The sequence below is a fragment of the Mustela lutreola genome, chromosome X (assembly GCF_030435805.1).
Source record: "Mustela lutreola isolate mMusLut2 chromosome X, mMusLut2.pri, whole genome shotgun sequence".
Classification (NCBI taxonomy): Eukaryota; Metazoa; Chordata; class Mammalia; order Carnivora; family Mustelidae; genus Mustela; species Mustela lutreola.
Genome location: NC_081308.1, coordinates 76,798,019 through 76,811,948, shown reverse-complemented (window position 1 = coordinate 76,811,948; position 13,930 = coordinate 76,798,019). Strand labels below are relative to the sequence as shown.

General features: G+C 34.7%; 1 protein-coding gene and 1 non-coding gene across 2 annotated transcripts in view; both read right to left on the bottom strand.

The window, feature by feature from the left end:
* The window catches only part of DACH2 (dachshund family transcription factor 2), an 878,628-nt gene that overhangs the window by 450,760 nt on the left and 413,938 nt on the right, over positions 1 to 13,930 (bottom strand). The gene's annotated exons all lie outside the window — the stretch shown is intronic.
* LOC131822388 (U6 spliceosomal RNA) lies at positions 4,227 to 4,330 on the bottom strand. Its single transcript, XR_009350249.1, has one exon. It is a non-coding gene; the product is annotated as a U6 spliceosomal RNA (small nuclear RNA).

Here is a 13,930-nt window from a genome sequence, read left to right as displayed (position 1 = left end):
AGTGTCAAGAATCAAAACAAATATGCAAATAAGTAAAAAGAGAGACAAACAAACAACAACAACAACAAAACCGAAACTTTTAAATATAGAGAACAAACTGGTGGTTGCCAGAAGGGATGTAGGTGAGGATGGGTTAAGTAGATAAAAGGGATTAAGACTATACTTATCTTTATTTTTTAGATTTTATTTATTTATTTATTTATTTATTTGATAGACAGATCACAAGTAGGCAGAGAGGCAGGCAGAGACAGTGGAGGAAGCATTCTCCCCACTGAGCAGAGAGCCCGATGCAGGGCTCGATTCCAGGACCCTGGGATCATGACCTGAGCAGAAGGCAGAGGCTTTAACCCACTGAGTCACCCAGGTGCCCCATGACTATACTTATCTTGATGAGCACTAAGAAATATAGAATTATTGAATCATTATGTTGTATACTTGAATCTAATGTGACATTGTATATTAATTATACTGCAATTTTTAAAAATACATGTTAAAATTAGGCATCCATACATTCTGGTCCCTACAGAGAAGAAATTAGAAAATTTTAGTCTCACACTTTTCCAAGACAGCTCTTCACTATTCCTCCCATTTCAGATTTCGGTTAAGGAAGAGCTTTATTCCATTGTATAGCCCTTTACTATAAGTTTTATTACTGTTGCTGGATGATTAAAAGGAAAGAATAATACTGACAAATTAACAACGGTTATATGTCAAGCATTTTGCTAGGGTTTACATCAACTTCATTTAATTCTCTGAATAGTTCCATAGCTATTATTCTTATTTTAAGATGAGAAATTAAGCTTTAGAAAGGCTTATTTGCTGAAGGCAGCCAGCAGGTCCAGACTATAGCCCTCATCTGTCTGACTCCAAATCTACTCTATAGTATGCATATATTTCCCTATCTAGTTTAAGACAAATGACTTTTCCTTCCTTAATTTCTATAAATAGAAGAGCACCTCCTCAGAGTTGAAGAAATAAACTCAGCCATAACAGAACAAAATCAGCAAGAGACTAAAGGGAAAATTGTTCATAGTAACTTCATTTGGGGCTTGAAACATTTTCTATCTCCATGATTTACCAAACTTGGATGAAGACAATTCAGACAAAGGGAGCTAGGACTTCACTCTAGAAGTAATTTTTAAGTTACATGAAAGATACCAAATAAGTGGCCTATAAGTTCACAACTATGAGCTTAGCACAAATAAAAGGAAAGGGGAAATGATTAAAAAGCAAAGGCTGTAATAAAAGAAAACTAAGGAAAAGTGGAACCAGTTCAGAGGGAATCAGTGAAGTCTATGGAATAGGAGCCCTTAGCCAGGTCTCAGATTGGGTGGGACCCAGACAAGAAGATACATGACAGACACATTCCAGACTAAATCATGGAGGTGGAAATGAAGCTGTCTTGGGATCAGAGAAGAGATAGGCCTGTCTGTTAAAAATGAGGTGATAACGGGAACAGTGGAAATAAATAACAGTATTTTCATAGGGCTTTATAAGTGCCAGGCACACTTCTAAGTGCTTTATATTAACTCACCTCATTCTAGCAAAAATCGTGAAGCTTAGGCACTGTTAAACAATCTGCCCAAAATCACACAAATCACACAACAGGTAGGGACACAACTGAGATTTAGAACCTATAAAGCATGATTCCAAAGTTTACTAACCACTACAATGAACTACTACAATGATACAATAGAAGATACATAGAAAATACATTAGAAGAAATATATATTTAAAATACATTAGAAGAAATATATATTTAAGTGAAGAGGTATAGGTAGTCATTTTTTATATAGTGAAAAATTGAGCTTTACAAAGTAAGTTATGAAGAAGCAAATATATAGGAAATACAAGTAATACTAAGCAGAGCCCGTAACTGGTCAAGATAGTTCTCTTTCTCTCTCTCTCTCTATATATATATAATATATATATATATATATATATATATATATATATTATATATATATAAAACTTATGGGCAATGTGATTTACTATGAACTATAAATAATTTCAAATACACTTTAGAAGAATTAACAGTATTTACAGCACACTTTAAGTATATCTATTGAATTTATGTTTTTAATTTATAATCTGTTCACATAAATTAAGTGGAAAATGTGTTCATAAATTTAAAAGATTTTTAATTAGCTTCTTTTTATCCTAATCTGCATATTACATAAGGTTTAAAATACTATTCTCAAGCAGAAGTCATAGCTACTTACACACATAGCTACAGCTATACACACTAAATATTTAAGAGCAAAAGGGGGTTGCTCTATCTCCATCAACTCTTTATTTTAGCTATTTTGAAGGTAATAATAAGTAGAATGTCATATACAATATTAAAGTTTCAACAATATGTGCTAAGAAATGTGATTTACAGTTAACCATTTTTCAACATGGCATACTAAAATATATGGTTTTATCTGAAATATGTTTAAAAATGATGCTTAAAGTTTAAGACATAAATTTTCAAACCACATATATTTTCTCTATCATATATGACAAAGTGCAGACATTGTAATATAACAGTAGTATTTTTCTAATTAAAGATAAATGTCTTTCTTCTTTAAGTACATTGATTTTTTCCATTAAACAATGAACATTTATTAGGGAAATGTGAATAATGTGCATAAAATTATGATTTAAACCTTCCCCCACTTCTTACTAAAGATAGCAGACAAAAACTGGAAAAAGTCAGGGTGCCTTTGAGGATATTTAATTAAAATCTAATCCCACATTCTTAAAAGCTCACATAAATTAAGCTGTCATTCAGGAGATTTATGCATTCACATTTGCATATTACATACAATCCATCAATTACTCATGTTTGAAAGCAATGCCTTTCCCAGGGTGCTGAACTGCCAACAGTGCCAACAGGCACAAGCAACCCACAAAAACATACCAACTGGTACCTTGGAGAAAGCCATTTCCATTTGGCCTTTTGTTTGCACATTCAGAGTTCCAAGCATGCTTAGAAAACAATGACTACAGTTTGATGGATTCCACTGAACTAAATTTGTTTGAGAGAGACAATCATTTTACTTAAATTTGGTGCAACTGCGTAGTAGCAGCAATTCAACAGCCCTTCTTGTATTCATGGCAGGTTTTAAAATTATGCTAAAGATAAAGAATGATTCCTGAACTTCAGCACCATCAGACAAAGCAGTTAAGTTCAAAATATTCTCCTGAAGTTAATAGAAGATAACCATTTATTTAGCATGGCATATTTGAATAAAGTAAAAAATAAAGTAAAAGATATATACCTGTGTGTGTATACATACATAATACATGTATACACGTATACATTTGGAGAGGGGAGGTGAAAATACCAAAGTGCAGTGGTTCATTCAGAACACTTGGAAGGATTTAAGATATGGCAAAAATAAAATGCCCATAACTTTTCCAAACTGCAGTTTTTCCTAAATACTATTTTTGGGAAGAAAATGGCAAGTCTTTATTTCATAATATCATATCTACAAACAAATATATGCAAAGACACATTTTCTCCATGAGCTATAAGCTGTTACAAAATACCTTTAACTTTTTATACATACTGAGAAGAGAGGTCACTCTACTTGTTCCAAAGGGAAAATGGGATGCTTATAAGATACCACATATAAGAAAAAGAAGGAAGCAATCTAAATGACATAACAGGGTAAGGTATTTCCAGCACAGATCAACAACTACCACAATATATTGCATGAGTATATGTCTTAATGTTTAATGTATTTGTTTTAGAATTTCAAACTGGCTGTAAAAAGTGACCCTTGAGCTCAGGGATATATCTCCTTTCATACATAATCACTCCCCCTCCCTTTCTAAAATTTGCCACCAATTTCCTTATCAGTTGGATGTCCAGAAAACTCCCAAAACCAATAGCAACTGGAAAATTTAAATGATCTTCTCACAGTTATTTTATATAAGTTGTAAGCCTGTGTATTAGTGAGAATGTATACTGCAGTAATAGTCAGCAAATCATTTGTAGAAATTCAAGTCCATAAAGATGTTTTCAGTGCCCACTATTAAAAGGATTTGTGCTAGATATTGTGAGAAATATAAGGTACATTATACATGGTTGGAGCTCAAGGTCTAATAAGAAAGATACACATATGCTAAGGACTAAAATACTGACATAAACAATGCATGTGGAGCACAAAAGAGAACTATTCAACCTGACATCAAAGGAGGTGGCATTTGATCTGATCTTTAAGGATGAGAAGAATAAATATGAAGACAGTTTTATAAATATACATTCCTTGTAGAGGGACCATGCAAATAATTCTCTATATCATTCCAATTTCAATATGTGTGCTGCTGGAAGAAACACAAAATCAAAACTAACTTGAGGATCTCCTAATGTTCAAAGCAGAAAAAATGACCAATAAGTATATGTGAGATAAACATCATACTTGTAGCTATCTACTGTTTTCCATGGTATATATATAGATAGTTTAGTATAAACTGCTTGTATGTGTATAACATTGACTATTAACCAATCTTGAAGTCCATTGGGTATTAGTTTGTTGCTGGACATTAGTTAGAATATTAAGATGGCAGTAACAGTGGGTTTAGTCTATAGGAAATAGTATTTGTTTTCTATTTCAACTTGAAAACCCTGCTTTCCTCCTAACAGATAATACTAATAGGTGTATATTACTTTTTTTTTTTTTGACAGGTCAGAGTTTATCAAATTATAAATCCTTTGGTGATATACAACAATAAACCAGTACGGAGAAAAAGTACAATTAGACTGACTGACAGACATTTCAATTTTTCTTGAAAATCCAGATTAGTAGATCAAAAACAGTAAGATTTAAGTGGAAACATTCTCAGAAATATACTTTATAGCAATTGAGATAGTCAAATGTTTTTGCCAATGTCTAGTTGGGTGAATTTTGTCATATAAATTTAATGCAAAACATTAGGCAGAATTTTTACTATCTGGAATGGGAATAGATAGTTCTATAGAACAAAATAGAACAAAATATTAAATGTGTATGTGTAATGATACTCTCCTGGCTATAATTTAACCCCGAGGGAAAATATTTGAACTTGGTTCTGCACAAAAGAATCTCTCACAGGTTAAAATCAGTTTCAATTAACAGTGTTAGCAAAATAATTGATACTCAATGTGTCCCGTGTTCCAGCATTCAGTACTAAGTTCTTTAAGTATTCTTCAAATCTTCCACTTCTAAATCTTATTAAACCTAGATGAATTTTAATTATGATTGAGGAGCTAACTGTAGTTGCATTATAGTCAGAAAAAAATGTATGCAGATTTTCAGAATAATTATTCATTATGACAAACTGATTCAATAATATCTAAAGTATTTTATTTTAAAAAATTAAGATTTTTATTTATTTATTTATTTGACAGAGAGATCACAAGTAGGCAGAGAGGCAAAGGCAGGGGGGAGCATACTCACTGCTTAGCAGAGAGCCTGATCCAGGACTGGATCCTAGGACCCTGAGATCATGACCTGAGCTGAAGGCAGAGGCTTAACCCACTGAGCCACCCAGGTGTCCCTAAAGTATTTTATTTTAAATAATGCAGTGTAATAGGGACACATACAACATAAGGATACTATACCTGAACACCTAGTGCCCGTTTACCACTATAATTTTTTTTTTCCTTACACAACACAGGTCTTAAATCATCTCCTATTTACCGCTAAAAATTGTCTTTTATTAGCTTTCCTTAAGTGAAGAATAATATATTATACCAGCCAAATGTCCTTCCTCAAAAAAAAAAAAAAAAAAAAAAGACACATTTCCCCTTTCTTTCAGGAAAAGAAAATGTTAAATGCTATACCCTCAACAACTTTTTTTTTTGTTGTTGTGTTTTATTCTTCAGAGGCACACAACCCTAATATAGAATTAGGTTTTACTGAATCATTATAGAAGAGACTGTCATTTCTTATGCTTACTTAAGTTCCTAATTTCTTAAAGAAAGGAAAATGTTTCCTTGTTGAAAAACCATAGCAGAATTCAAACCAAAGAAAATACAAGTTCTGGGGGCGCCTGGGTGTCTCAGTGGGTTAAAGCCTCTGCCTTTGGCTCAGGTCATGATCCCTGGGTCCTGGGATCGAGCCCCGCATCGGGCTCTCTGCACCGCGGGGAGCCTGCTTCCTCCTCTCTCTCTCTCTCTGCTTGCCTCTCTGCCTACTTGTGATATCTGTGGAGTAAATAAATAAAATCTTTAAAAAAAAAAGAATACAAGTTCTGTTAATAATAAAACTGCCATAATTCAAATAACAAGACTGACATTTTACCAAATATAGATCAATCCATTCTAAGTTATCATTATACTAAACATTAATTAAAACCGTCAAAATCCTAGAGAACACAGGCAATAACCTCTTTGACATCAGCTGTAGCAACTTTAACTGGGTATGTCTTTGGAAGCAAAGGAAACAAAAGCAAAAATAAACTACTGAACTTCATCAAGAATAAAAGCTGCATGACAAAGAAACAAATCAACAAAACTAAAAGTCAACATTTTGAATGGGATATTTGCAAATGACATATCTGATTAAAGGTTATTATCCAAAATACATAAAGAATTTATAAAACTCAATACCCAAAAAACAAATAATCCAGTTAATTGGGCAGAAGACAAAAATAGACATTTTTCCCAACAAAGCATTCAGATGGCCAACATGAAAGAACATAGAGGAAGGGAAGGAAAAATAAAATGGGATAAAAATAGAAAGGGAGATGAACCATAAATGACTCTTAATTATAGAGAACAAACTGAGGGTTGCTGCAGGGGAGGTACGTAGGAGATAGGGTAACTGGATGATGAGAAGTAAGGAGGGCACTTGATGTAATGAGCACTGGGTGTTATATGTAACTGATGAATCACTAAATTCTACCCTGAAGTTAATAATACATGACATGTTAACTAACTTGAACTTAATAAATCCAAAAAAAAAAAAAAAGGATAAAGACAAATGTCAGATGGTATGCCAAGAAATAATAACAAAAAAAACCAAGATGAATAAAATGGGGAATATTTTACAAAATCTCAAATATAGTCAAATAAATAGGAGAGCGCCCTAAATTATATTTAAGTATATAGAACATTACTGTAGTCAGCAATACTCCAACACCAAAATTTAAATTATTGGCTTTGTGTATTTCATAGTATTTTGCCTATATTCTATTCTATTTCATATCTAAGCACTGATGAACTTGACCCATAACCTTTCAACAGTTACTGTACATTTTTAGATTGAAGATACTGTCCAAATAAGAATGCAGTAACGGAGAGTTGCTCTGGTAATTCTTTAACATTTTTCTTTTTTTTCCTTTGAATATAATTTACATACAATGTTACATTCATTTAAGGGGTACAACTTAGTGATCTGACAAGTTTGTACATTATACTATTTAACACAAATGTAGCTACCATTTGTCCTGTTACATCGCTATTATACTATCATTGACTGTATTTCTTAATGCTGTGTTTTTATTCCTGTCACTTTTTCATTCCATAACTGAAAGACTGTATCTCCCCTGCCCCAACATCTGTCCCCTTCCAGTCTTACAACCATTAGTTTCTTCTCTGTACTTACAGGTTTGATTCTGCTTTTCCTTTCTTCTTTTTTTTTTTTTTTTTTTTTTTTTTTTAGATTTCACATATGAGTGCAATCATGGTTTTTGTACTTCTCAGTCTGATTTATTTCACTTAGCATAACACCTTAGATCCATCTATGTTGTCCCAATGGCACAATCTCATCTTCTCTATGGTTACATAATATTCTGTTGTGTATATATTACATATTTTCTTTATCCATTCATATATTGATGTACATTTAGGTTGCATCTATATCTTGGCTCTTGTAAATAATGCTGCAATAAGCATAGGAGTGTATACATATGTTTTTGAAATACTCTTTTCATTTTCTGTGGGTAAATACCTAATAGTGGAATTATTGAATCACATGGTATTTCTATTTTTAATTTTTGAGGAACCGCCATATTGTTTTCTACAGTGACTATACCAATTTAAATTCCTACTGACAGTGTAAAAGTGTTCCTTTCCCCCCACATCTTTACCAACACTTGTTATTTCTTGTCATTTTGATTCTAGTCATTATAACTGGGGTAAGGTGATATTGCATTGTGGTTTGGATTTGCATTTTCCTGATGATTAGTAACATTGAGCATTTTTTCATGTGTTTGTTGGCCATCTCTTTATCTTCTTTGGAAAAATGTCTGTTCAGGTCCTCTGATCATTTTTTAATTTGATTGTTTGCTTTCTTGGTATTAAGTTGTAAAAGTTCTTTATGTAATTTTGATATGAACACTTTATCAGTTATAATTTGCAAAGTTATATAATTTCTCCCATTTAGTACTTTGCTTTATAGTTTTGCTGATTTTGCTTCACGTGCAAAAGCTTTTTTTTTTTTAATTTAAATTCAGTTAACCAAGGTAACATCATTAGTGTTTGATACTGATGTACTTCCAATAGTTTTTTTTTTTTTTTTACTTGCTTAGGAAACAGATCTAGAAAAATATTGCCATTGCCAGTGTCAGAGAATTTACTGCCTGTCCTGTATTCCAGAATTTTCAGTTCATGTCTCACATTTAGGTTTTTAATCCATGTGGACTTTATTTTTGTGTATAGTGTCAGAAAGTAGTCCAGTGTCATTCTTTAACATATATCTGTCCAGTTATCTCAGCTCTCTTTATTGAAGAGACTGTCTTTTCCCATTTTATATTCTTTCTTCCTATGTCATAGTTCAAATGGCCATATAATCATAGATTTATTTATGGGCTTTCTCTTCTGTTCCATTGAATGTGTCCATTTTTGTGCTAATACCATGCTGTTTTGATTACTACAGATTTGTAGTATATTTTGAAATCTGGTATTGTGATATCTCAGCTGTGTTCTTCTCTCTCAGGATTGATTTGACTATATGGGGTCTTCTGTGGTTCTATACAAATTTCACTGTTACTTGTTCGAGTTTTTGAAAAATACTGTGGCATTTTGATAGGGATTGATTGAATCTTTGCAAATCAATCAACATCTTACACCACATTAACAAAATGAAGGATAAAAATTATATAATCATCTCAATAGATGCCTAAAAGCATTTGACAAGAATCAACATCCATTCACATTGAAATGTAGAAAAGAGGCAGGAGTCAAGATGGCAGAGAAGTAGCAGGCTGAGACTACATCAGCTAGCAGGAGATCAGCTAGATAGCTTATCTAAAGATTGCAAACACCAGCAAATCCATCAGCAGATCTAAGAGAAGAACAGCAATTCTGGAAACAGAAAAACAACCACTTTCTGAAAGGTAGGACCGGCGGAGAAGTGAATCCAAAGCAATGGGAAGATAGACCCCGGGGGAGTGGCCGGCTCCCAGCAAGCGGCGGAGGAATGGAGCACAAAATCAGGACTTTTAAAAGTCTGTTCTGCTGAGGGACATCGCTCCAGAGGCTAAGCGGGGTCAGCGTGGCCTCAGGTCCCACAGGGTCACAGAAGGATCGGGTGTGTCTAAGTGTTGCAGAGCTTGCGGGTATTGGAACGGGAAAATTGCCTACAGAGACATAGCCGACAGTAAGATCACAGCTCAGGGTTACCTTGAACCGGTTGCAGGCTCCGTGAGCTCGGAGCGTGGCTGGAGGTCAGGCAGACGGGAGTAAATGGGCGCTGCTCTCTGAGGAGACACTGAGGAGTGGGGCCCCGGGATCTCGGCTCCCCCAGGCCAGAGACCAGGAGACCGCCATTTGTATTCCCATCCTCCAGAACTCTAACGGAAAGCGCTCAGGGAACAAAAGCTTCTGAAAGCAAACCGGAGCGGATTACTCAGCCCAGCCCCTGGTAAGGGCGGTGCAATTCTGCCTGGGGCAAAGACACTTGAAAATCACCACACCAGGCCCCTCCCCAAGAAGATAAACAAGAAATCCAGCCAAGACAAAGTTCACCTACCAAGGAGTGCGGTTTCAATACCAAGGAGAGCAGCAGAATTCCAGAGAAGGAAAAAGCAAAGCACGGAACTCATGGCTTTCTCCTTGATTTTTTTAGTCATGCAGTTAATTTAATTTTATTCTTTTTCATTTTTTTCTCTTCTTCAGCTAAAATTTGTTTTTTAACTTTTATCCTTTTCTTTTTTAACGTTTTTATAACTAGTTTATCTAATATATATATTTTATCTTTTTTTATATTTTTCTTTATTCATTTTCTTTTTTTAAATTCTTTTATTTTTTTTTCTTTTTGAACCTCTTTTTATCCCCTTTCTCCCCCCTCACGATTTGGGATCTCATCTGATTTGGTTAAAGCATATTTTCCTGCGGTTGTTGCCATCCTTTTAGTATTTTACTTGCTCCTTCATATACTCTTATCTGGACAAAATGACAAGGCGGAAAAATTCACCACAAAAAACGGAACAAGAGGCAGTACCAAAGGCTAGAGACCTAATAAATACCGACATTGGTAATATGTCAGATCTAGAGTTCAGAATGAAAATTCTCAAGGTTCTAGCCAGGCTCGAAAAAGGCATGGAAGATATCAGAGAAAACCTCTCGGGAGATATAAAAGCCCTTTCTGTAGAAATAAAAGAACTAAAATCTAACCAAGTTGAAATCAAAAAAGCTATTAATGAGGTGCAATCAAAAATGGAAGCTCTCACTGCTAGGAAAAATGAGGCAGAAGAAAGAATTAGTGATATAGAAGACCAAATGACAGAGAATAAAGAAGCTGAGCAAAAGACGGACAAACAGCTACTGGACCACGAGGGGAGAATTCAAGAGATAAGTGACACCATAAGATGAAACAACATTAGAATAATTAGGATTCAAGAAGAAGAAGAAAGAGAGAGGGGAGCAGAAGGTATACTGGAGAGAATTATTGGGGAGAATTTCCCCAATATGGCAAAGGGAACGAGCATCAAAATTCAGGAGGTTCAGAGAATGCCCCTCAAAATCAATAAGAATAGGCCCACACCCCATCACCTAATAGTAAATTTTACAAGTCTTAGTGACAAAGAGAAAATCCTGAAAGCAGCCCAGGAAAAGAAGTCTGTAACATACGATGGTAAAAATATTAGATTGGCAGCTGACTTATCCACAGAGACCTGGCAGGCCAGAAAGAGCTGGCATGATATTTTCAGAGCACTAAACGAGAAAAACATGCAGCCAAGAATACTATATCCAGCTAGGCTATAATTGAAAAGAGAAGGAGAGATTAAAAGCCTCCAGGACAAACAAAAACTTAAAGGATTTGCAAACAGCAAACCAGCTCTACAGGAAAAAATTGAAAGGGGTCCTCTAAGCAAAGAGAGAGCCTAAAAGTGGTATATCAGAAAGGAACAGAGACCATATACAGTAACAGTCACCTTACAAGCAATACAATGGCACTAAATTCATATATCTCAATAGTTAACCTGAATGTTAATGGGCTAAATGCCCCAATCAAAAGACACAGGGTATCAGAATGGATAAAAAAACAAAACCCATCTATATGTTGCCTCCAAGAAACTCATTTTAAGCCCGAAGACACCTCCAGATTTAAAGTGAGGGGGTGGAAAAGAATTTACCATGCTAATGGACATCGGAAGAAAGCAGGAGTGGCAATCCTTATATCAGATCAATTAGATTTTAAGACAAAGACTATAATAGGAGATGAGGAAAGACACTATATCATACTCAAAGGGTCTGTCCAACAAGAAGATCTAACAATTTTAAATGTCTATGTCCCCAACGTGGGAGCAGCCAACTATATAAACCAATTAATAACAAAATCAAAGAAACACATCAACAATAATACAATAATAGTAGGGGACTTTAACACTCCCCTCACTGAAATGGACACATCATCCAAGCAAAAGATCAACAAGGAAATAAAGGCCTTAAATGACATACTGGACCAGATGGACATCACAGATATATTCAGAACATTTAATCCCAAAGCAACAGAATACACATTCTGTTCTAGTGCACATGGAACATTCTCCAGAATAGATCACATCCTCGGTCCTAAATCAGGACTCAACCGGTATCAAAAGATTGGGATCATTCCCTGCATATTTTCAGAACACAATGCTCTAAAGCTAGAACTCAACCACAAGAGGAAGTTTGGAAAGAACCCAGATACATGGAGACTAAACAGCATCCTTCTAAAGAATGAATGGGTAAACCGGGAAATTAAAGAAGAATTGAAAAAAATCATGGAAACAATTGATAATGAAAATATAATAGTTCAAAATCTGTGGGACACAACAAAGGCAGTCCTGAGAGGAAAATATATAGCGGTACAAGCCTTTCTCAAGAAACAAGAAAGGTCTCAGTTACACAAACCAACCCTACACCTAAAGGAGCTGGAGAAAGAACAAAAAGAAACCCTAAGCCCAGAAGCTGAAGAGAAATCATAAAGATCAGAGCAGAAATCAATGAAATAGAAACAAACAAACAAAAAAAAAAAAAAACCAATAGAGCAAATCAACGAAACTAGGAGCTGGTTCTTTTAAAGAATTAGTAAAATTGATAAACCCCTGGCCAGAATTATCAAAAAGAAAAGAGAAAGGACCCAAATAAATAAAATCATGAATGAAAGAGGAGAGATCACAACTAATACCAAAGAAATAGAAACAATTATAAGAACATAGTATGAGCAACTCTATGCCAACAAATTTGACAATCTGGGAGAAATGGATGCATTTCTAGAAACATATAAACTACCACAACTGAACCAGGAAGAAATAGAAAGCCTGAACAGACCCATAACCACTAAGGAGATTGAAACAGTCATTAAAAATCTCCAAACAAACAAAAGCCCAGGGCCAGATGGCTTCCCGGGGGAATTATACCAAACATTTAAATAAAGAAGAACTAATTCCTATTCTCCTGAAACTGTTCCAAAAAATAGAAATGGAAGGAAAACTTCCAAACTCATTTTATGAGGCCAGCATCACCTTGATCCCAAAACCAGACAAGGATCCCATCAAAAAAGAGAGCGATAGACCAATATCCTTCATGAACACAGATGAGAAAATTCTCACCAAAATACTAGCCCATAGGGTTCAACAATACATTAAAATGATTATTCACCACGACCAAGTGGGATTTATTCCAGGGCTGCAAGGTTGGTTCAACATCCACAAATCAGTTAATGTGATACAACACATCAATAAAAGAAAGAACAAGAACCATAGGATACTCTCAATAGATGCTGAAAAAGCATTTGACAAAGTACAGCATCCCTTCCTGATCAAAACTCTTAGTGTGTAGTGATAGAGGGCACATACCTCAATATCATCAAAGCCATCTATGAAAAACCCACCGCAAATATCATTCTCAATGGAGAAAAACTGAAAGCTTTTCCGCTAAGGTCAGGAACACGGCAGGGATGTCCATTATCACCACTGCTATTCAACATTGTACTAGAGGTCCTCGCCTCAGCAATCAGACAACAGAAGGAAATTAAAGGCATCCAAATCAGCAAAGAAGAAGTCAAATTATCACTCTTTGCAGATGATATGATCGTATATGTGGAAAACCCAAAAGACTCCACTCCAAAACTGCTAGAACTTGTACAGGAATTCAGTAAAGTGTCAGGATATAAAATCAATGCACAGAAATCAGTTGCATTTCTCTACACCAACAACAAGACAGAAGAAAGAGAAATTAAGGAGTCAATCCCATTTACAATTGCACCCCAAACCATAAGATACCTAGGAATAAACCTAAACAAAGAGGAACAAAATCTATACTCAGAAAACTATAAAGTACTCATCAAAGAAATTGGGAAACACAAAGAAATGGAAAAATGTTCCATACTCCTGGATTGGAAGAATAAATATTGTGAAAATGTCTATGCTACCTAAAGCAATCTACACATTTAATGCAATTCCTATCAAAGTACCATCCATCTTTTTCAAAGAAATGGAACAAATAATTCTAAAATTTATATGGAAC